This window comes from Perognathus longimembris, chromosome 28, assembly GCF_023159225.1.
Source record: "Perognathus longimembris pacificus isolate PPM17 chromosome 28, ASM2315922v1, whole genome shotgun sequence".
Classification (NCBI taxonomy): Eukaryota; Metazoa; Chordata; class Mammalia; order Rodentia; family Heteromyidae; genus Perognathus; species Perognathus longimembris.
Genome location: NC_063188.1, coordinates 4427182 through 4449863, shown reverse-complemented (window position 1 = coordinate 4449863; position 22682 = coordinate 4427182). Strand labels below are relative to the sequence as shown.

General features: G+C 37.5%; 1 protein-coding gene across 9 annotated transcripts in view; it reads left to right on the top strand.

Moving 5' to 3' along the window:
• Aff2 (AF4/FMR2 family member 2) overlaps window positions 1-22682 on the top strand; it is a 471554-nt gene that overhangs the window by 290143 nt on the left and 158729 nt on the right. The gene's annotated exons all lie outside the window — the stretch shown is intronic.

Genomic DNA, 22682 nt, shown 5'->3' with positions numbered 1-22682 from the left:
AAGTTCCTGTCCTTGCTTTACCGTTTGTCACTTCTGTGACTTTGTACAGATGACTTCATCTTTCTGAATCTCCTTTACTTGTCTGTGAAAGAAGATTATAATACTCTAATTCTTGTATAAGCTGCCAAGTAGTATATAATGCTTGTTATTATGATAAATGATGACTAGTGTAACCATGTAGAAAGCATGCAGGCTTTTCTATTTGGACAAGAAAACAATCTGTGTGCCAGTGAAAATTCAGCAACCCCTTTCTTCATTTACCAAAGCCACTCCAACTCCTAAGTTCCTTCCCCTAGGGAAAAGCCTTCTCAGCAACCCAGTGTTTAGAGCAAGTCCAGTGAAAATGCAGCCAAAAGAGAAAAGAAAACAGCACAAAGCAAGCTGCTTACAATCAAGGTAGCCTGGAATTCCTTGCATGCCAGTCCGGGCACCTGTTTCAGCCCAAGGACATTGCTATTGGCCATCACAGAGATGAATCATACATCTCTACTCAGTGACGAGACTGTATGGATTAAGGATATGCTGACCACTTTTGTAAGATAAGATAAGAGGCCAGCAATCCTTTAGTTATCTGTCCCCAGGGCTCTCAGTGGAGATAAGGTAGCAATTGTGAAATCTGCAAGCATGGCATACCCTAGGAACTCAGCCCACTTGCTCCCTCCCCTTGAGGGGACTTAGGAAAAATACACTGAATACTTGCTACCTTCCTTAAAGGAGAGAAACCTTGGAAGAAATGTCTTACTTTAGTCTAGACAGTAAGCTTGTTTTTCTTCTCTGTCCCCAGTCACAGGCATAGAAGAAATCAGTGTGGTCTTTTTCATACTCTCAAAGGAAGGTGCCATACCAAACCTTCTCACAATTGAATTCTCTGCTGAAGAGCAGACTACCCTGACAGACTTCCTAGGTGGTTCACATAGCCACTGTGAGAGAAGTGTGGTGAACACTTGTCTGAGGCTGGCCACTTAGAAAAAACTGATTTGCACTTAAACATGGAAAGAAAGGCAGATTTCCTTAGTAAGTTTATAAAAGTTAGTACTCTTTGAGAAAGTAACCAAAGCACTTTTTTTTTTTTTTTTTGGCCAGTCCTGAGCCTTGGACTCAGGGCCTGAGCACTGTCCCTGGCTTCTTTTTGCTCAAGGCTAGCACTCTGCCACTTGAGCCACAGCGCCACTTCTGGCCGTTTTCTGTATATGTGGTGCTGGGGAATCGAACCCAGGGCCTCATATATACAAGGCAAGCTCTCATGCCACTAGGCCATATCCCCAGCCCCCAAAGCACTTCTGTTGTCTTCAAAAGGAAAAGAACTCAGGGAAATGTCTTTTGGGGGGAAGGGCTAGAGATTGTATACATTTTTTTTTTAACAGCAAAAGCCCCATCAATGAATGCACTTTCTTTTATTGTAGAATGGTATGTTTCCATTTATTCTCCATATATACTTAGAATAAAATAAGCTTTCTGGAGTTTCTGTTCCCAAATTCATGACTAATTCTCAAACTTTTGTAGACAACATTCTATACCCCAAGGGAGTCGAGGACTCCCCTCACTCATTTGTAACCACATGTTTATGTCTGCTAGTTTAAAAGCCTTGAAAGATTGAGGACAGTTCCAAACTAAGTCTGTCAGTCATTTCCTATTTGCCTCCTTTTAGAGGAAACTACTTTTTCTACTTTGCTATTCCTCTAAGCCCCTCAATGCATTTCTCAGAGCAGAATCCAAAGCATAGCCACCCCTCCTCACCGACATGGAGCTCTGGGGAAAGACAAAGAGCTGGCTTCTGAGATGACCTAACTTTTACCTAGCTGTGTGGTTTTTCCAGTCTCTTCCTTAAAAACCAAGGCTTAGTTACCTTTCCCCAGACCCATATCACACACTCCACCTCTAGTAAACAAATCTTTAAACCTTATATATTATTTGCACATGTACATGGAAATTCTACTGTTTGCCTCCCAACTTTCCAACCTCCTGATCTCCCCACTGTGCTGTTCCTTGCCAGACAAGCACGTGTGTTCTCACCTCATTACACACTGGGACAGATTTCTTTTTATTAACAAAGTACAAAATGGTGCAGTCCCTACTCCCAGCCACTCAGTCCCTCAGACAATGAAAATACTTTGGCCTCATGTATTTTATTTTGGTTCTATTTCTTGAATATGTTGGTCAAATCCATACCAGTTGCCTTTCATTGATAGCTGCTCTCAACTCCACTTCTACCCAGTGCTTCTTTGTGATCTGGGCTCTTGGAATATACTGATACTCACCCTTCATCTTCTTCCAGCACTTGATTCCTGTCTTCATGCCTTCGCAGGCTCAATCATACTACAGTAAGCTAACTTGATCAAATAATCAACCTAATTATTCTTCTCAGCACTTCACTGTCATTGTGTTATTTTAATTATAAAAAATAAGATATTCCTTTATGAGTTCAAGGTCCAGAGAAGTTAAATGCTCTATAACCAAGAATAGAAGTAGCATGTGGCAGATACAGAATAGTACGTGGTCTTTGTTTTCTAATTCTAGCAATCTTTGTACTATGCTCAGTTGTCAATCAGCCTACTCAAAACCTACATTGAGAGATGCTTGATTTACACAATTTGATTTAGACAGTGGCTGACATTTCTAGCAACTTGAAGAAAATTCGCAGGCCAACATAATTGAAGCGGGTCTTACTATTTTTTTTCCTTTTTTCCAAGTTTTTGTCCTTTCAACTCTCATTTAAAATAATAAAGACATCAACAGTAAATTCACTACAGAGGACAGAAGAAATGTATTTCAGATAGAGTTCTTCATTATATATGTCCTTGAATTTTGTCAACCAGCTCAGTGACTGTATTGCCAGTCAGACTTGGCACCAGGAGTGAAACCTGGAGCAGTGAAGCACTTTGCCCCAGGCCACTGCTCCCCAAGTCTCTGAAAAACACTGCTACTCATTCTTTCAGGTTCTATTGCTTTACTGGAATCTAACCTTGTTTAACAGGTTATAGCCCACTTTATAATTAGTGGTTTGATTGCATCAAGAAATAATTCATTTCAGTTGTAGTTTTCCCTCAATTTCTACAAATTCAATTATGCCAATATAATCTCAAGTAATTTTTTGTATAAACCAGAATTTACCAGTCTGTGAGACCTTGCCATCAAGCTGACCTCCCACACAACAAACTAGGTCCATTTAGATGCCGCTGCTACTTGTCAGGCACATGATTGCTTATTATACATTTTACAAATCAAAAACTTAAAAGCAGAAATCTGTGTGATACAGCCCAGCTTGTGTGCTTGCTGCTGTTGGCATGTCATTTACTCTAGAGTCAAGCTTCTCTCGAGTGTAAGCAGAAATAAAAATTAATAATAGCTCTGGCCCCAGTGATGGCATTTTGCTGTTGCAATTCATCTATCATACAAGGGATTCCTAGGTTGCTCGTAAGAAATAATATGGCTGCCACTAGCAGCTTCTTTTGTGAGCACGAGATTTTATGGGTCCTAGTGTCATCATTTCTGGAAGAGTTAAACAAGGAGTATAGCATGCTCTAAATGCTCCTGTCTAATGATAGATGTCCAAGGATTATTTGTTCTTCAATAGTATGATTTATTTGTTCCTCATAAAAATTTACTTAAAATATCAACAAATATTCAATTAAATCCTTTCTAGAATAAAAAATGCAGATAACACGCTTCTCTTAGATTTGATATTGAACAGATTGTGTTTCCTAGCAAAGAACCTTCTGTCGTTGGTAATTTCATAGGCAAACATCTGTAAGGGTAATTCACCATTTATGAAGGCTGCTGAATTTGCTAGTTAGGATTTAGGAACTTGATTTGATAAACTGTATCTTCTTACAATTTCCCTTGCCATATGGATCAGGTTGATAAACACCTACATGGGCACATCTTTTTGATTACAGCATGATCTGTGTTTACAGAATTTTAAATCACGGCAATTCTACTTATTAGGTTTGTGTTTTACTTTACAGTTTTACCGTAGAATGAGCCTACCAATAATGATAGGACAAACATGTACTTGCTATTATTTCTTTTTTCTTTTAAAAGGGAAACAAATGAAAAGGCCTCTCATAGAAAGAAAAAAAACTGGATCAGGGAACAAAATTGGTCAGACAATTATGTCTGAAAGGAAATTTGATTATATTATCATAACTATGCAGCATAATCAAGCACCTTTCAGTAGAATTTCTTTTATAAGTTTAACCAATAATTAGGCAATTGATTTTATATCCTTTCAAATTAATGTATAAATAATGTTCAAATTGAAATCATGCATGCAATTTTCTATATAACTCTCCTTCTGGAATGTTTCTACACACATCTATCCTATTCTGGCATGGACTATTAAAATTATACTTTCTTAAGATATTAATATAGTGTTCTGTCTAAGAAACAACAACCATTGCTAAATATCATTTAGAGTATAATAAATGTTAATATAGATGCAGTCAGATAAATGAACTAACTAATGATTGTGCCCTCTGCTAATCTGATGACTTGCTCTTACCTAATGACACAGGGAAATATGTAAGTTTGTCACCAGGTGAAAATGCCCTTGACTGGGTAAATTATGTGGAGTATTACCTTTTCTGAAGCTAATTCAAAGCACTAATGGACTTAATATGTCCCATGCATATGTGAGGTGAGCTATTTATGGAAGCAAATTAGCCCATAAAAGAGTATTACCCATTATTTGCCTTCCAGTAATCGTTTCTTCTTTTCTCAAGCACAAACCAACCCACAAAAAAGATGCTAAATTTAATTATAACTACTGTGTGAACAATGTAGGTTAGCCATCCAGTGTGTTTCCAAATGCATGTAGAGTCTGTCAAGCAGTTTAAATATTTTCATGTGGAATCTGGAAGTTTGCAGGCACTATATGAGGTGAATTTTAAATGATTTTACAGACGTCATTGGGAAAATGAGTAATGTTAGTAATGAGGTGACTTGCCCAGTGAATCATGGGAACCTGTCAAACATGGAGAGATGTCAGGGAAGAGATGATGTCAAATATCAGTACGTTAGCAACCCAGCATTTAGCTGCCCAGAGAAGGAGCAACAGTAGTCTCTTTAAAATAACTCAGTAGATATATGAGTCCCTATGTATCTTAGGTAAACTCTAAAATAAGTCTGTCTTCTGTCAACATGTTTCTTTTTGTGAATATGGTGAATTTTTATTTTCTATTGCATTGAATGAAAGCAGGTGAGAATTTAAGGCATGTGTAGCATTTACTCCTGATTTCTATGTCTTGTGTGTACAGAGAGGGTAATGAAACAATGTTTTGGTTTGCCAAAAAAAGCATGCTAGCTTTATCTGAAAGAAGTAATAGCTTCCAACTGTCATTTGAGAACCAGCCTTTTTGTCCTGGCTATGCTAGTGAAATAGGGTTGGGAGAGAAAGAAGTAATAATACAAGGAAGTGAACCATTCCTTTGCATCTCTGTGAAAGTACACACAATGTCTGGAAAATGCAGCAAGAAAGCAGTCTCTCAGAGTCAATTTGGTAGGCATCTTCCAGTTTTGAAATGTGAAAACGGAGTATTAAAACAAGACTAGTTTCATCTCTTCTGTATCACTAAAAACATTTGGGAGAATGAGAGAAATAAGCTTTAACTCCACAGTAGATCTCACTAGAAGACAGACAAGCCAGAGTTATAAGCGTTCATGATGATCCAACAAGGATGAACAAGAACCAATTTTTAGAATAAAAGTAAAAGGCACTTTGTATCATTGGGTATAAAGATTTGAGATAGAAGCTTACAAGGACTAAATTGGAAGATTATATGAGAAATTCCACAAGTAATCAATCCATATTTGTGTAAAACACTTTATGGGTCAAAAAAGGCAGAAGAATGAGATTCTGCATTGCAAATAGGTTGCAAAATCAATTTTGGTTGATGAGAGAGCAATAAAGGCGAAAGGCACTCACTCAGTCATATACATGTATCCATGAAAATTCCTGCTGGTGGTCTGGAATTCTATGAGACAACGCACTGCTTCACTGGTCCTGAGAGTAGTTTTTCACACACACACACACACACACACACACACACACACACACACACACACACACAGTCTGTCAAAAATTATACATATGACCAACATAGAACTGCATGGAATTAAAACTAAAAGCATAAAATACTACAAGTAAATATAAGCATTTTAAATGTATTTTTATTTTCTTTATGTAGTTGTACCAAGGAGTTGTCATTAGCAGAGCAGTTTATGAATACAGTGCCTCTTACTCAACGCCACTCTTTTCCACATTCTCAGCTACCCTTCCTGCCCTATACCTTCCCTCACTTTTCTTAGTTTTTAGGTTATATGTTGAATTTTTGCCAATTAGCAAAGCAATTTATGTCTATTATGTATCTTGATCTCTTTCATCCCTTCAGCATCTTCACCCTGACTTCTAGCCATGCCTTCCCTTATTTTTCTCAATTTTGTAGCATAAACAATGCATTGTTGCCTGCACTCTAGCCCTTTCCCCCATTCATTCTTCTTCATTGATAACCACTTGTGTGCCACCCAGTGTGCTTACTTGTAGATTTATAGGCACAGTCTACTTCCCACTAATGAGGAAAGCCATGCAACCTGTGCTTCTCTGGGTCTGGCTTACTTAACACAATATTCTCCAAGTCTTTCCATTTCCTGACAAATGCTTCAATGTCTTTCTGATGGATGAGTAGAATACCATTGTGAATATATACCTCATTTTTCTTGAGAATACACTAAAGCCGACACCACAACCATGTTTATTGCAGCTGTATTTATCATAGCCAAAGTATAAGCCCAAATGACCCTCAATGGCAAATGGATCAAGAACTTTTTGGTTTCATTTCAGCCTAAGTTTCTGGATGAGCCAGCAAGGGAAGGAAGCAATGAGGTAAACTTAAGAGGTTTGAGACTAGAGGTTTCCAAGTGATACCAAAGGTACTATATTTTTACAGGTTCCAATCTGTAGGTTATATAATTTTCAAGGGTGCTTTAGATTATTACCCGGAGGCCACTGACTAATGGGTTAATGGCAGCCTGAAGGTTTCAAAGGGACTGAATAAATGGCCTCAAATTACATAATCATACAGTTACTAGGCAGAATTGAAACTTATGTTGCCTGAAATCCAAAATACACACTAACAATAATACTGTTCATTTACTTATCATTATTTTTAACCTGGCATCATTGTAAGGATTGCCCCTATAGTAAGTGGTATGATGACCAGTGTCAGGAAACAAGTGCTTTTATCATCTCCCTGTTACAGATAATAAGACGGAAGTACTTTTGAATTCAAGTGACTTCCCAGTTCAATAACTAACCAATGACAGAGAAAGCCAGTATTTCAACCTAGTCAGAACATGTTTTTATAACATTATTTTATTTTATTTTCATTATTTACTTTGTGCTAGTCCTGGGGTTTAAACTCTTGCTCAAGGCTAACACTACCAGTTGATCCATGGCTCTACTTCTGGCTTTTTGCTGGTTAATTGAGATAAGAGTGTCATGGATTTTCTTTTCAAACCATGAACCTTAGATCTCAGGCTCTTGAGTAGCTAGGAATACAGACCTGAGTTACCAATGCATGGCTAGAACATGTTTTCAGTCATTATGCATTCTGCCCTTCATCGGGCCTAAAGGAATAGGTTTTAAGTAAGTATTGCTAGGTTCAGTTCCTGGTTCAGTGGATAACAGTGAAGCTAGGAATGACTGCTGATAATTGCATGTGTCAGAACCAGCAAAACAGGTAGACTAAATAAAAAAAAAATCAGCCCCCCAGGAGTGCTAACTATGAAAATGTGCTGGTAATATTTAAAGTATAGGATAAAAACTTAAGCATAATTTTATATACTACCCTGAATGTGTGTTTTAGTAAAAGACAAGTACCTAGAGCAGAGATTCACAAACTTCTAGTGAAGGGCCAAATAGTATGTTTGGCTCTGTAGGGCAACTAATCTTTGTCTCAACTATTCATCTTTGTTGCCATATATGAAAGCATTCATCACTGGCAATATGTAAGGAATGTGTGTGATTGTGTTACATTAAAACTTTTTTAAAAGGCAGGCAGTCGGCCATATTTGGCCTGTGGGAGATAGTTGGCTAGTTCATTTCCTTTGAACATTTGGAACTAAGGAGCAGATAGATCTCTGCTCTGTTCTGCTCAGACCATACTCCCAATGTGTTTTTGATTTCTAAGCAGCTAATATTTAAAATTTCAGGAAAAATTTTCTTTGTTTTGTTATACTCCTATGAGTTTTAACATTCATGTAGACTCCTATGACCACCTTCTAGAACAGGTTACAAATTAACTCCAGCATCCCAAAGGATTATCTCATATTATCCTTCCATAGTCAGGCCTACATCCCTACCCTTAATCCTTGAGAAATCATTCACCTTGTCTCTGCCACTATAGTTTTGCCTATTCCAATATGGATAAATGAATGTCATGTACAGTGTGAAAACTTGCTGAAATAGATTCTTTCACTCAGCATAATGACTTTGAAATTCACTTAACTTATTGCTTAAATCAATAATTCTTTCCATTCTGTTCCTAAGTAACATTCCATTGCATCATATACCACAATATGTTTATCCATTCATTTACTGAAGGGCACTTGAGTTATTTCTGGGTTGTGATGGTTATAAATATTGTTGATATTAACCATCTCATATAGAATTTTTTCTTCAAAATATATTTTTCTTATCTTCCATACAGGAAGATAAGTATAAAGGAGTTTGATTGCTAAGTTTTATGGTTAGTATATCTTTATTTAAAGGCTAAGTTGCTTCCCACTTTGCCCTCAACAAACAATATGAAAAGCTCAGTGGCTGAATGCAGTCTTATTTCTATATTTATTTAAATTTTTCTAATAGTTATGCAGTGGTTTATTATTATAGCCTTCAACTGCATTTCTTAAAGGACTAAGGAACTTAAACATCTTTTCATGAAATTATTTTTCCATATGTGAGTCCTTTTTAGCTCTCCCTGTGCCTGAAACTCCATACATTTTCTTTCTGGTCACTTCCTGTTCACATGGTTTAACAAGAAGCACTGAAATAGTTTATATGAATTAATTTATCTATATGTCTTTGGGATGCCTCCAGGAATTTTGTCTTTATGTGGAGGAAAGGCTGTCTCTCATAGCAGAAGGCCATTAGGCCTCGGCATATGTTGAATTTATGTTGCCTTTTGGCCTGAACCAAAAAGGCCCTTTCCCATACATTCACACATACATATGTGACAACTAGGTATATAAAATACATAGGGTAGGTGCAAGATATTTATTGGATGACTTCAGTTTGTAGGATAATTGTTAGGGAAAATGAGCTCATGACATCTCCACTAAGGTACAATAATGGCTGAATTTTCCACAAAAAAGTATTCTAAACTAATAAACAGATAATTGCATTTACACAGTTACACAAATATTGCATTTACACAGTTACACAAATATTAGTCATTACAATGACCCTATTTCTTATTTCTCCAAAATGATACATTTAGGCCAATTTTTGTGCAAAATTTTTCATTTTCCAGGTTTGCTTATTTTTAATGAAAGCTAGACTGCCATAGCAGCCCCTCCTTTGAATTAGTCTGGATTCAAAACTTGTTTATTCTGTATCCTCCTACATATGGGCCTTTTATGATTTAGAAACCAGCATTTGCTGTCAGAGCTGTGTGCTTGCTAGGCAAGTATTCTACCATGTGAGCCTTGCTCCCAGGCTTTTTTACTTTAGTTATTTTCCAGCTAGATTCTTGTGCTTTTGCTTGGAGCCAGCTTTGCCCCATATCTCCTACCTCAGCCTCCCTTGGAGCCAGCATTATAGAGCCACTGGATCCATTCCTACAAATGGGCCCTGCTAACTTGTTTGGAGACCTTATCAGGGCAGTGCAGCCATTTGTATGCCCTTATCTAAAGAATGGTCTTCCTCATCTGGGGAAGATCATCCTTTGGACCGATTGTTTAAGTGCAGAGGTGTGATTGGGACACACATGGAGTAGTGATGGAGGAAGAGACATTACTGAGCCAGCAAAACCAACTTAATCTACCTTGAGCATCATTGGATTGACACATTTTGCAGCCCCATATTGTCTATCATCAACTGTTACTTAATGTCATTTCTACAGCTCACTTTCACTATTGCGCCTCAAAACACAATAATTCTAGTATTGACTTTTTAAACAAGTACTGACTAAAAGCAGGATGCCATATGATACTACAGTGGAGACACAGTTTTCTCAAATAATGTTTCCATACTATTCACTGCACTTGTTATCATTATAATTGCAATAAAGTAACTTCCACGTGATACCTTCTTTCCCTCAGTAATTTTTTTCAGAGCCGTTTTTGAATAGGAGCATGTATCTTGCTTCATTAAATACCCTGTATCCTAGCTGGAAGTCCTTTAATGTTGGGGTAAGCACACTCATATGAACAGACTCAATTTAATTGGAAATTACAGACAACTAAGAACTACCTGCAAAGAACTAAGAACCTATCTCAATTTAAGAGGAAATGAAATCATCTTCACTGTCTAGGCCTCTGACACTTTTCTATCCAGCTTTCTTCCTACTTCTCTGGATTTTCTTGTCAAGATTTAGAGGAAAGCTGGAAGCTTGTCCATGTTACACCTTTGCAGTCCCCAGTAGGACTCACGGCTTATGCTACAAATATAAGTGGCAGGTGTGAGAGTTGGAACATCTGTCCTGATGTTGTCAGAGCCTATGCTGCTGCTGTCCTGCAATAGAGAACAAAGGCCTTCAATATCCATTTTTGGAAGAAGAGGGTTTCTGGAAACAGCAACATGCCAATGACACTGAAATAGGCCTTAAGGGAATTCAGCAAGTCCTTCCCCACCATTATGTTATTCTGTGGCCCTTGGCTAGTCTGCTCCTCAGTGTGTGCTTAAGTCTCTCCATCTGTACCGTTACCTATTTTACACTGTCTAATACAGCAACATCAGTCACTGGTAGCTAGCTTAATTTAAATTAAATGACACATTTCAGATATTCGGTACAAGGAGTAAGGGGGGAGGTGGTGACTATAGTGTACAACTCACAAAATCCAATATTTTTACTATGGTACAAAGATACAATGAACAGAACTGCGCCTAAATGATTTCTTCAGATCTTTTCTAGATCTTCACTTTGAGTTTTATCATTAAATAAAACCAAGCCACATTTTACCTTTTCAAAAGCTATGTATATTTGACTATGTTTACAACATTTTAAATGGTTTATTTACACTGATACTATATATGAGCATATAAATCAAATGCTACTGGAGCTCTGAGCAGTGCCCTTTTGATAGAAGGAAGAACCATAATGAGGGAAATTTTAGGCATGCATCTATCTTGATAGTGTAGACCTATCACTGATGTAAAACTTAGGAAGCTTCCTTTTCTTCTATTTATCAAGAAAAAATGGCTTTATCTCAAGCTCCAGGAATTACTGTATCCATGAAAATTTGCGAGGCCCTTGTAACAGAGAAATAGTTCTATAAAATTCGTATCTTGATTCATAGTCTCTCTCTCTCTTCCCATCTCAGTGTCCCTCACTGCTTTCTCCATCTTTTTCCATCTCATTACAAGGTCTGTCTTTTAGATCCACTGACGTTACAGGATACTACACTTCATAAAAGGAAGTTGATTATCTTGAGGTACTACGTGGAAACCACATCTGGATAAATAACTCTAAAGTAGATAAAGTCCTTAAGAAAACTGAGTTTACAAGGTTTCAATTAAACATGATAAATACCAGCTGCATGATGAGTAGATTAATTCAGTCATAATATTCAATGTATATAGGTGAAAATGGAATTGGAAAATTGAGGGTATATGTGTTGGATTGGGAGAGATGGGGGTAAATGATGAAAGGGGTGACATTGATCAAGATGTATTGTATACACAAACTGATGTGTTGAACTGAAAGAGAGAAAATCCCCTGAATTCTTGACTGGCTTAAAACAGTGATATAAATGAGACTTTATGGGAATTCTAGCTTTCACATCCTGCATGCTTGTAGTGGATTACTATTCTGACTTTTCTTACTGCTGTTCATCAACTCCAATTTTTCTTTTAAAGTGTGACTTTGAATTCCATATTTCAATTCATCATGGACTCTCAATGTGGTTTTGTGAAGCAGTTTAAATTGACCCTATGATATTCTCAATTATCAAATATATAGGCCATTTTCACATCTTTAATACAGTGCGTACTATGCTTTTGCACTTTTATTTTTGACCATTCTGTAGTTCAGAAGGCATTTTGCAGATTTTCAAATTGTCACATTTGTTTAATTAGCCTGAAGACCTTGCCATGTTGGTTTTGCCAGCTGTATAACAGTCACAGTGGGAAGTATCCAAATCCCTTACCAAGATTTTAAAAAATGATTGTGTGATTTACATCCATCTCCATAGAAAAAGGAAAGACTATAGGAACACAATACTATGGTGGGGGTGGAGGGACCAGGTACTGTGACACTGGGAAGAAAGATGTAGTTACAGAGCAGTATTAAACCACTGGGTTGACAATGGCTTCTGGACAAGAGTTACAAAGTGATTACAGACAGCAATCTGAATCCCAGACTTGAGAGAGGCAGACAGGTTTATGTAGAGGAAAAGAGGCCTCTATGAGCTATTTATTTACTTCAAAAGTAGTATTACATTTGCCCACCAGAACCTTCTCAGCAAAGGGTTTGACATTGTTCCTTTAGAATCTTCTATTTGGTGCTGTACTAAATTTATGGCTGGGAGTAAAACTATCGATCTGGTTACCCTAGAGATGGTATAGGCTGCAAACAGATAGATGTTTAAAGAGGATTTAGAGACAGCCATGGGCTATGGATTCTCCCAAGGTTATTAGGAAGCCTTGGTGAGATGCGAGGATTCAGTGGGTTTTCTCTCTTCCTTCATGATTGAGTGTATGCTTCACTATACTAATATGCTTTCACCAAAGTTGTCAGTGGTAACTATTAATGATAAGTATTTAGATAACAGGACTGATATGTAATAGTTACCTTTTTATTTAAAATTTTACTCAGAGGGCTGGAGGTGTAACTTATTAGTACAATACTTCTCTAGCATGTTCTGGGTTCATTTCTGAGTTCCAGTGATAAAATGAATGGTGATACTGAGTTGATAGTGAACAAACACTTAGCACATTGCATCTTCACAGTTATGATTTCCAAAGACAGCATCACACTCAGGTACTCCTAGTTTTATAGTATTTGACAAGTGGTTATTTTCAGCAAGGTGAGGGGCCCCCGCATTCCTCACTTAAGTGTGGGATTGAAGCTTCATAATTTGCCTATGTGCCGAAGTTTTCCATGGATACTGCTGTCTCCTAGAGTGTTCATATGGATTTTTAGAATGTTCTCTTTCTCTATCAGTCAAACAACTTTATAGAAAAAGATGTAACTCTCTTGTGCTCTTTCTTTGCCACTCTTAATATGGAATACAGATGCTGTGTGTTTCCCATGATTTGGAATAATTTCAGAGTAAAGTGCATCTGGAGACAGAAGTGACTACCCCAGGATTCAGGACTACTTGGCCTATTAGGGGCTTCAAATACTCAGAGAAAGCTTTCTGAATCAATTTCACTGGGTGTGAGGAGCGATTTGGGTATTAAACTCAGGCTATTGCAAACAGTTTAACGCCTCTGTTGGTTTATTTTTATTTTATTGGGAAGTGTCTGTAGGCAGGTGGAGGGCTGGGTGTTCAGTAGACTGACATCTTGTGATGAATTTCTTCACTAATTTCATGTGAACAGGACAAAACAATGCCCTTTTATCCCCTTAGCCCTGTGAGTCTGTGATTTCAAGATTGAAATAGCTGTTTTAGAGGAAAGACAATTCCATGCAAATGATATTGGATGGAATTTCAGCTGTATTAGTGGTCTGGTGCCTTATTTTTACTGAGCTCAGAAATAATGAGAGACAAAAGCTGTAGCCAAATTGTTCACTGGAGGCCTCTTTCCATGAAAATAGATATTACTTCTTTTTCCACAGCAACTGAGCCTTTGTTCCTTCTAAAGGCAGTTGTCATGAACTCCTCATTACCATTTTTCTTAATGTGATAAGTGTAAGCTACAAGAAAGCTATCATGTTTGAAAAGCCATGATAGCTCTTAGAAATGGAATACTAACACCTTGTGTAATGCTTTGAAAAGGCTTAGACTGGGAATTGTCAGAAATGTATCCTTCTGCTCTCCCTGGCCTGGAGATGTCTTTCTCTAGTGCCTTTCTCTTTTTATTCTGAATAATTATTTATTTATTGTCAAAGTGATGTACAGAGGGGTTACAGTTTCATACGTAAGGCAGTGAGTACATTTTGTGTATAATTTGTTACCTCCTCCCTCATTCCCCCCTCCCCCTTCCTCTTTCCCCAAACTTCCTAAAGAATTGAAAATCTACTGTCTCCACCCTGTGTCTCTGTCTAGCAATGGGAGAGCACCAAATCATTTTGTTAATTGTTGGAATGTGAACACAATTTTTGTATGTTGCTCTCTTAGGAAAGAAACAACTCTGACTTTTTATTTGAGTTCTACATATAATGATAAATAGTCATGTTCATTATCTTACATGGATTCTGTAGCTAGGTCTAGTCCATCCTGTTGACTCTTGGATGCCTTGCACAGACTATATACTCAATAAATGATTTTATATGAATGAAGTTCAATGTAGGTCATTAAACATGATATGTGGAGATAAGAAAATGAACATGAGTGAGAGTATCCTCCAGTTGGTTTGCCTGAGCTGGAGCTAAAGGAGCCAAATGGATGTTAATTTTAAAGATAGAGCAATAAATCAGGGATCACTGTATGCCTATATGCTTATGTCAACCCCCTCTTGTAGCCACTGGAGATAATGTGGGGGGAAAAGCATGAAGCAATTTTCTGGCTTGATCTGATTAATGTACATTATACACATGTGTGAAATACCAAAGTGAAAACTCTTTGTCCAATTAATCTATGCTAATAAAAAAGATCTCATTGTATGAGGATGTAGCATATAATTTCATCCAGTAAATTGACATTAACACAACATGGCCATAATATTATGAATGCCTGGGAAATGTCTTATGTTTATGTATTTAAAATGAAGGTCACTGGCTGTATTTAGTGGCAAAATAATTTGAAGCAGAGAATGTGGAAACACACTAGTGAACTTAAAAATAACTTCTGAAAATGTTCCAGGGCTCTGTTTTCAAATTTAGATGAAGAATGAAAAACAAGTTCAAAGGTTAGAACTTAGTAAGAACTAAACCATCAAGAAACCTCTGAATCCTTGAACTAAACTGGGCCACGAGCAAAAATATTTTCTCAGGTGTGAGTTCATCAGAACCTTGAACTTGTGCTAATTGTGTCTTTACAACAGAAGCCATGTAATCCAGTATCAACCAATCTAACACATTTCTCATTCTGTTCTCTTAAGTGGTTCAATGCAATATATAGACGAGTCCTGATAAGCAATGAAATTTACAAGGCCATCATCTGTTGAGGTAGCCAAACCCTGTGAGCTCACGTTGATACTTCCCAAACTGCACAGAAATGCATGGAAACAATTAAATTATTCCTGGTACATCATTATGGTATATAATATTTCCAAGGCAATACCAAAGTCATTTTCTTTGAAATGTCTGATGTTTAAATGTCCAAGGAGTAAAAAATAGTCCAAAAGAAGGTGCATAGATTGGCTGTACACTTGGCCACACATATGTCTCCATTACAACCAGCAGGTAAAATAGAATTGATTGCATCTGGCAGCAAAATGAATTGAGTACACAAAAGAGCTTCAGCTTCGGAGTACTAATCACGGCTCTCTTCCAGTGGAAGCTTTGTTTGGTGGCTACCAGGGTGAAAGAAACCAATATAAACTGCATGTTTTACATGTCCAGTCCTGGGGCTGATCAGAAAAATTTAGTTCCCTAATAACTTTGTTTTTTTTAAGTTTTTATTATAAAACTGATGTACATAGAGGTTATAGTTTAGTTCCCTAATAACTTTGATACACAGAACTTGTCCTAACTTCTTAGTCCACAAAGCAAGTACCAAATGCCAAGAACCTTTCCTTTACTTGAAGATTTTCTTCAGACCCCTCCTCAGTCTCTCTTTTCTATAGACTAAATTTCACTCTTATTGTCAAGAAGAGATTTCAATGTTCCCATGTCCCTGACAAAACAAGGCATTTAGGGTTGCCCCCTGGGTTGCTAATGGGGTCTTTCCCATTTTAACTCCAACAGAACTATTAACCTCCACATTCTCCACATCACACTTCATTTAGTGGTGCCCCACTTGGTTTTGGTCCTTTTAACTGCCTAAGCTTTTCAAAATTATTCAGGCATGCTCAACTAAAATCCTTGCAGTTTTGGCCCACCACGGATTCTAGATAACTTAGATGATTTTGTTATGTTTTCAATATTGGTTTTTGAGTTATAATGGCTGTTTTCAGCCAATCACTGATGACTTACCCTGAGATCTGAGGACCATGGTTCAAAGCCAGTCAAGGCAGAAAAGTTTCTAAGACTCATAAAGCCAAAAATGCATAAGTGGAAGTACGGCTCAAGTGTCCTTGAGAAAAAATATCTAAGCCCAGAAGAATCTGAGGTTAAGCCCTAGTATTGTTTTGCACGCGCGCACACACATAAACACCAATCTATAAATTGCAGTTTTTATTTTACTCCCAGTAAACTTCATCTTATTGACTTCAGGCCAGTGTTACAAGATCTATATGAGTTTAGATTACCCATAGTTTACTGTCACCTATAATTTTGACAATCTATATGTTTGCTTAAATTGTTGATGGAATGAAATAATACTTTAAAAACATTTTTGTAATCAAAGAGCTCCTTTTAAATGTAAGACATTATAAATATTATGGATAATATTAAGACTGGTTAGCACAATGGAATTCCACTCATCCATTAGAAAGAATGACATTGAACCATTCATAAGGAGAGACTTGGAGAGTATTGTGTTAAGTGAAGTAAGCCAGACCCTGAGAAACACATGCTGCGTGGTTTCCCTCATTAGTAGGAACTAGAATGTGCCTATAAATCTAGAAGTAAACACACTGTGTGGTATGCAAGTGGTTATAAATGAATTAACTGAAGTAAAATAGAATCTATGGAGAATGCAAATAGTATAATTCTTTAGGAAAACTAAGCCAAAACCCCAAAAAGTAAGTATGAGGAAATGGGGACTTATGTGGGGAGAGGTTGCAGCAGCAAGAGGAAAAGGGTAGAAGAATGAACAGGGAAGTGTGTATAATGCAGGAAAGAATGCATTGTTTATGCCACAGAACTGATAAAAATAAGAGAAGGGGTGTGTAGAGGTCAGTGTGAAGATGCTGAAGGGATGACACAGATCAAGATGCATTGTATAAATAAATTGCTTTGTTAAATGAGAAAAATTCAAAACAAAGCCAAAACTTTAAGAAAAGTGAGGGAAAGGGTAGGGTAGAAGGGGTCAAAAGGCACTATATTCATTTTTTTTCACCAAGGATCAACTTTATTTTAACAACCATGCGACCATGTTTCCCCATTACGACTAAGCAAGCTTGAGGGGGCTAAAACAATCCAGTACTCAATCATAAGTAAACCAACCCAACAGTTACCATGGCATTTGTACTACTATTATGGTTATTTCTATAGTCTATGACTATGATCTTTTTTATCTTTTAAAAAATTTTATTATCAAACTGATGTACAGAGAGATTACAGTTTCATACGTTAGGCAGTGGATACATTTCTTGTACTGTTTCTTACCTCCTCCCTCATTCCCCCCACCCCCTTCCCCTTCCCCTTCCCCTTTCCCCCACTCCCAGGAGTTTTTCAGTTCATTTATACCAAACAGTTTTGCAAGTATTGCTTTTGTATTCGTTTATCTTTTTTACCCCGTGTCTCTCAATTTTGGTATTCCCTTTCAGTTTCCTAGTTCTAATACCAGTATACATGGTTTCCAAGTGAAATGAACTCCATGTTATGGAAACGATTGTTATATCACTGTTGTACCTACTTTCGACGTGCTATGTGTAACCATAGCTTCTATTATTGTTGATCTTCTTGTATCCCCATCCTGTGGTTGTACCTGCACCATCTCTGTATCTTATCTGAGTACAAAGGCACTATATTCATAAACTGTTGAATGGCAACTACTTGATACAACTACTTCAAATAAAATATATAGTAAAAAATAAAGTAGATACTTTGGAAAATACCAACGATAGATCCCTGTGAAGACTTGTCTTCTAGGTTGACCTTATTTAGTAAGAAACTTTTTAAGGTTGTTCTATCACAGTATATGTGAATGTACTTTTCATATCTCCATCCTGAATAGCAGGAATTGTATACATGGTTTGCTAATGCAAAATGTACTATATCCACGGCACTTTATAAGTCTACCAAGTCTATTTCATTTCCCAGGAAGTATCAGTGTTCTATGTTGTGGACTGACCAAAGTTTAAAAAGCCCTTATATCCTATATAGATAACATCCGTTGTATGAATATTTTCAGGGTAAAACACACTTGTTCTGAGAAATGCACTGTCTCTCCTGAGAAGAACCAGGGAAGAAAGAGACCAGTACCTCCTTCAACCAAAAGGAATTTTACATGGAGCAATTCCATTCCTTAGCCCTGGCTAAAGGCCTCCATCCTATGGCCCTTGTCCTGTCAAAGCCTGTTTGAAAAAGACCTACAGGAAAAAAGAGACAGGTTCATGTTTGTGTAGTGGCTGCCTGGCAGTGTGGCCCTTTTCTAGGACATCACACTGGGAGTGGCAGTATGGGAACACCACAGCAGGCCATAAATCCTTGCCCAAATCACTACTTGGCTCCCTCCCTCTTGGACCCCTTACAAGTAAGCTCTAGCTCCTTTTGTCCATTTTCTCTGAACAGCTCAACTGAGACTAGGCATAATGCATTGCTTCTCTCCCCTGTCTGGGAGGAACTGATTCCAAAGGGCCAGTTAGCAATTGATAGCAGATAGAAGGCTAGCAAGGATTTGAGTGTTGCCCTTCTGAGTCCCTGACAATATTACCAGGCCCCTCAAGGACTCTTGTTCCCTTGTAGTTCTAACTGCTACATCCTCCATTCTGGTTCCTCAGAGCTCTGTCTAGGTCCATGGATACAAAGGTCCAAAATAAATTAATAAATAAATTAGATTCTCAGGTAAGAACACCTTGTCCCCCCAAACATGTGAATTTTTCTTTGGAGGATTGGGGGATTAGGGGGCTTTAATTAAAGAAGCAGAGCTGCCAGTCTAAAGCAAAGACCTCATTTACATAGAAGGGATATGTGGATTCAATGTCTTGAAGTTTAAATTAGTTTTGGAGAAAGGAGGATGCTGCTGTCCCTGAATATATAGGCTGTGGTGGTTTATTCAACTGACCAGTATATATATTTATAGTCTTATTTTCACAGCATTTTTGTGAGTATACTGTCTTGTAAGGAAAACAAAAGCTTAGACCCCTTCCCCAAAGGAAGTCAGAGCTATGAGAGTTAATTAGTTTTAAGTTCCCATGAAAAGAATTTCTACCTTGATTTTATGGAATTATTCTCTTTGCATTTGAAACTGCTGGACCCCATCCATCACCCCACCTGTCTCTCTCTCTCCATCCCTCTCTCTCACTAGTACTCACCCTTGAACTCAGGGCCCGAGCACTGTCCCCACTTTCCCTTTGTCTTTTAATTTAAGGCTGGCTGGCAGTCTACACTTGAGCCACAGGTCCATCTCTGGATTGTTTTTCTGATTAATTGGAGTCTCATGGCCTTTTTGGCCTGGGATTTGAACTGTGATTTTCAGATCTCAGCTTCTTAGTATTACAGGCATGAGCTACCAGCACCCAACTGCTTTTACTATTCTTATTCACAGAAATTTGCAAATATTTCTGAAATTGCGTTGTCTGTATTCTTGGCATATCACTAGAAAGAAAAGGAAGAGGTATGTGCAACTCGTATTCTCTTGAGCACTGGGAAGAACCTAAGTTGCCTATTTGCTGAGCAGATACATGAAAACTCATATTTACAATACAGTAGCCACAATCATGGGGCTAGTATCAATGAGCTTTGAGTGTGTATGACACTGTACAGTCTCCAAATCCTTCTCACAGGTATCAGCTTGTTTCCCCTTGTATAAAGCTTGTGGCATAGACACAGCAGAAAGAATCACATATTAACCACATTGATAGCTGGGAAAATCTAAGTGATCATTCAAGCCATAACCAACACATTGTAGGTGATGCTATTGAGACGTACAGTAAGTAACTTGTCTAGAATCATTCAAGAAGGTTTTTGGCAAATCTCAGACCTTAGTTAAGGTCTTATTTTACTCTTAGCCCAGGACCTTACAGGGCTCCTGACTATATTAACAGCAAGAATAAAAATTAAATATAGGGGAGAACACCATCATGTACTTTCATTACAATAGCCTTTGAATAAAATATATGTGTATATGTATACATCCACAGATGCCTATACTGCTTCTCTCACATCTCATGCTTCATACAGTGACCTCCTCAATCACCATGTTCCCTACACCTTTGCTTATTCCTCTCTCAATATCATTAGCATGCCAAAAAATATGAACTAGATTTGATCAGCTCTACATTCCAATGACTAGCACATGAGGGGTACACAGAAGAAGGTAGTAAAACAAAGTCAGAGTACAAGGAAGAGATGTCACCATTTTCTATGTAGCCAAGGACATGTTATTATGCTTTCCTGTGTTTCTGAATTGTCCATGCTCAAATGAGTGTGTTGTTAATCCCTGTCTTAGTAGTATGTAATAGGAAAGGACCAAACATACTGCATATTAGGCCCACGAGATTCACAGTTGAAGACAAAGCCTATGATGAGATGCTAGTTGCTTCAGATAGGACCCATTCAAATGAGTATGACATGAGTTTGGGGTCAGCAGATCCTGGAATAGAAACTTGACTGTCTTGTGCAACTGCCTATTATGTGGTTCCTGTACCTCAAAAGAACAAAGCAGAGATAGCCCCAAGTCATTAGGATTTTGTAGAATCCAGGCCAAAAGATATGACATGGACAATGTTGTAGAAAACTGGGCTTTTTGTGACTTTCTCAGGGATGACCTTGCAGTCTTGACATCATATTAAGAATCTGTCAATTCTTTGTCAAATAATAGAAGATAAAATCGAATTACTTAGTCTTTTCTCTACTAACAATATTACTGTATCACACAAGGAAAAGCACATAGCACATAAGGGGAATTGTGCACTTTGGAACTAGTCACTAGCATTTATTCCCAGCTAAATATGATGATGTATGTAAGCAACTTCATCTCTTAGAATTTGTTGCCTTAGTTGTCCAGTAGGGATAAAAAAAAAAACCCTCTCAGAATGATCACGGGATTCCAGAGATGAAAGAAGGCTTTTGGTGAAGATTCAGGCCCAACTTAAATGTGTTCATATAATTTTGGTTAAGAGAGAATCGATGGATGATATTGCGTGCAAATGCTCAGCATTGAAATGAGTTGCAAAAACCTTGAGAACACTATTGAAGCAGGCGTCCATTCCTACCTAATGAAAGGGTGAAAGATTAGTTCATTCGGATAGTGGTACAGAACTGTTCATATCTTGGGAATAGCAAGAATATAAAAAAATAGATTCACATCTTTCAAGTGTTAATGAAAAGAATAACAATGGAGAATCCATTGTGAGCTTGCCATACTTTACAGGTCTAACTCGTTTGGGGAAGAGAAAGAGCTTACTCCAAAGTTACTTGCTGAAGATACCCCATCAGGAAATTATATTCCTTTCAACCATCCTTACCATAATCTAATGCATCTGTTAGTAGTAATGCAGACTTAGTGAGCTGTTTCATGAATTCACACATTTTCAAATACAATCAGTTGTGATTGAAAATACAAATGAGTATGCAGTTCCATGTGGATTGGCCAGCAGGGTGGTGCACTCCACTGCTAAATCAATGTAATCAAATCTGCCATGGAGTAAACATGGAAGACCTAGGGGAAGAAGTACGGCTTTCAGAGTGATTTCATTTTTCCCATTGTCTGCACCACTCAGAGACACACCTAGAAAACTAGTCACAAGAAGAGCTATAACCAGGCCCTTAATTGTTTCAGATGCATTTCAGATTACTGAAAAGAGAAAACACTCCTTACTACTTACTATCCCTTGGTGAACTTTGGTGAAATAGTAACTTCATTTTCGTTATTTAAGTTAACTTATTTGGAGTGTATAATTATGGAGTAAAATGTGACAGTGCTCTATCTGTTTACATCTTGGAATGACTGAAATACTAAATGAACACATCCATCTTCTCACATATCGTAGATTTCTATGGTGAAAAGACGTGAAATCTATTGCTTTAGTAATTTTAAGTACTGAGTGTATTATAAACTGTAGCCATTGCGCACTGCCTTAGACCTCCAAAATTTATTCTTCCTTAACTGAAAGAGTATATTTGTCCATCAACTCACCCTATTCTTGATTTACTCTACTCACATATTTTAAATAATCTAGCAAATTTGGGAGACCAACCTTAATCAAGAAAAAGTTTACCTAAATTAATAAAGAAAAGATCAGAGCATTTTAAAGACAGGAAGTAATTAGAATTCTGTTGTCAACTGTTGTCATGGAGTTACTGTGGGTGAATTTTGATGAACACATTGTAGCATTCATCATGAATCATTATCAACTGGATACAAATGAG